Here is a 3,101-nt window from a genome sequence, read left to right as displayed (position 1 = left end):
AGGATCTCCAACTCTCCACCCTTTGGGGCCTTTTGAAGGCACACAAGACTCCATTGGGGGTTTTATGGGTACAAGGAATGGAAGAGGTTTTGAACAATAAATCGCGAAGCTTCGTCTTCCTAGGTATTCTAGAACTTCTCAACCCTGGCAATGCTCTGGAGGAGTGATTCTCAACCTGGCGTCGTGACCCTTTGAGGATCAAATGACCACCAGAAATATCATATACATTAGATTACAGTTCACGACAGTAGCAAGATCATAGTTAGGAAGTAGCAACAAATATAATTTTATGGTTGCGGGGCACCACAACGTGAGGAACTGGATTAAAGAGCCGCAGCATTAGGAAGGTTGAGAGCGGGCTGGAGAGATGGCTCAGCGGTTAAGAGCACTGACTGCTCTTCCAGAGGTCCTGAGTTCAATTCCCAGCAACCACATGGTGGCTCACAGCCATCTGTAATGGGGTCTGATGCTCCCTTCTGGTGTGTCTGAAGACAGCGATGTACTCACATGAATTAAATAAATAAATAAATAAATAAATCTTAAAAAAAAAAAAAGAAAAAGAAAAAAGAAAAGAAAAGAAAAGGAAGGTTGAGAGCCCCTGTTCTGGAGAAAGGACCAGACTTTCATGACACCACGACATAGGGCTTCCTTGACTCTCCCATCCTTGGCATAGCCTCTCCTTCACCCGTGCTAGGCAAGGGCTATACGGCTCTCATGCCAGCCCTCTGGGTCTCTGTTTTTTAATTTTGAAACAAGAGCTTGGTAAGTTTTCCAGACTGGCTTTGAACTTGTGGTCTTTCTGCCTCTCCCTCCCACGTTGCCAGGAGGCTGCCCATTTCTGTACATCATCCCAAATCTGTGCCCCATTCATCTTTGTTCTGTGTTACACACTGGGTCCCACTTCTGAGAATACAATAAAAAAACAACCCTTCTTAGATCCTGGCTGGATAAGAGCAAGGAAAGGAGGTGGAGGCTAACAGATGAGGCCACGTGACATGGTGTGCAGTTGGCTCAACCATTCTTTTTCACAGGAAACCATACTTGGCTCTGAGACACCCTCCATATGCCTTGACTGAATTTGATGGCTGCATTTTGCAGACCCATGTATAGAAAGAGCAGTCGGCACAGGAAGCTACAAATCAAGTCTTATCAATGGGCAGGCATCAAGGTGCCTTGAGTCGATTGGTTGCATGATCCTTCTGTCTCATAGATGTTTATGAAGTATCATTATGACATCTAAGTGGTGGCCAGCTGTTCCCCCAAGGGCCCAGGAATTAGATCTAAGGAGAATGGCTTGGATTAGAAAAAGCAGGGATAAGAGCTCTCTTGGCAACCACGCCATCCTCACCTCTGTACAAAAGGTAGACTCTTGTCTGCAAAGACATCATCCCTGACTTGAAACAACTGTGTGGTCTCCTTAGAGGTGGGAAATGGATAAGTCTCAGATGTCCTGTCTCCTTCTATGACATCGTGAGCATAGAGTTAGGGTAACTGTTCAGTTATATATACTACACATTGAGAAGGGCTGACATTGAGAAGCATCTAAACAAGCTGGACACAGCTAAGGGGACATTTGTTTATCTGCTACAATAGCTCTGTGAGGTCTGGGGAAATTCCCCAGTGGTTAAGGCACTTGTCCCACAAGCAGTAAGCATGAAGTCCGTTTACTGGATCAGCAGAACATAATTCTGGTGGGAATGGTGGCTTGCTTAGAATTCCAGTCCTTAGATAGCAGTGACAAGGGATCCCTGGAGCAAGGTGGATAGCCAGGTCAGCTACGTTTGAGCTCTGGGTTCAATTAAGAGACCCTGCTTCAATAAAATAAAATAAAATAAAATAAAATTTAAAAAGAAAAGAAAAAAAAGAAAAGAAAAGAAAAAAAGAGACCCTGCTTCTCTATATAAGATGAAGAGCAATTGAGGAAGACTCCGGAGAAGAGTCTTGGGTCTATGTATGCACGCATTCACATATACATGCACACACATATGACAGCACACATATCTATATAATTTACATATATGTATATGTAAATGTATATGTATATAGCATTCCAGGTCATAGGTGAAGCTTATTGCAGTCCACAGCCTGAGAAAGCTGTAGCTTATATCAGCCCATTTCTGAAAGTTTCTTTCCATCCCAGAGGCACATGCCTGTGGTACACCAAGTGCCATACAAATGTCAAGAACCCAGCATGTGTGCTTAACTTCTCCATTTCCCCTCTAGCATGGCATTTCCCATGGGGCATGGGACTCATTCATGGAATCTACCAATTCATCAGGTATTTTTACTCCTTGTCCGTGGCTCTCATCTCTCACCACAAAGTATGATGTCATATGTGGTTTTCATAGAAGGACTTCACCCTTACAGAAAATTCTTTCAATTTCTAATCCACAAAGAGGATTTTAAAAAATATATTTATTTTATTGTTTGTGTGTGTGTGTGTGTGTGTGTGTGTGTGCGCATGCGTGCATGCACGCATGTCTGTCTGTCTGTGCACAGTGTCTGTGAAGAGACCAGAAGGGAGTGTTGGATCCCTTGGAACTGGAGTTGCAGGCACCTGTGAGATGTCTCATGTCAGTGCTGGGATCTGAGTTATGGTCCTCTGATAGGGTAATAGGCGCTCTTAACTGCCCAGCCATCTTCAGTCCCACATAGAGTTTGGGTCAGGGATGAACAAGGATGCTTTTTATGCATCTGAGATGTATCCTTTCCTCTTTTATCCCTTGCAGTTCTCGCTACATTATACTACTGTGGCTCTGACTGACTTGCTACTAAACATCTTCCTCTGTCTTCTGGGTTCTCCACTGTAGAATGCTTTTCCATTCTTTCCCCTTCCATACTATAATCTTTAGAAACATTTCACGGGAGCTGAGAATGTGGCTCAGTTGCTAGAATACCTGCCTGGCATGTGGCATATGCTTATATACCAGCACTCTGGAGGTGGGGGAAGGAAGATGAGACGTTCATGTTCAAGCTTGCGCTCTGTTAAACAGTGAGTTAGAGACCAATCTGGGCTACAAGAGATCCTATCGGAAAAAAAGAAAAAAACGTGGGTTTGGTTAGGTTTGGTTTGGTTAGGTTTGGTTTGGTTTGGTTTGGTT

This window comes from Mus pahari, chromosome 9, assembly GCF_900095145.1.
Source record: "Mus pahari chromosome 9, PAHARI_EIJ_v1.1, whole genome shotgun sequence".
In the NCBI taxonomy this organism is placed as follows: domain Eukaryota; kingdom Metazoa; phylum Chordata; class Mammalia; order Rodentia; family Muridae; genus Mus; species Mus pahari.
This window is presented reverse-complemented; position numbering follows the sequence as displayed.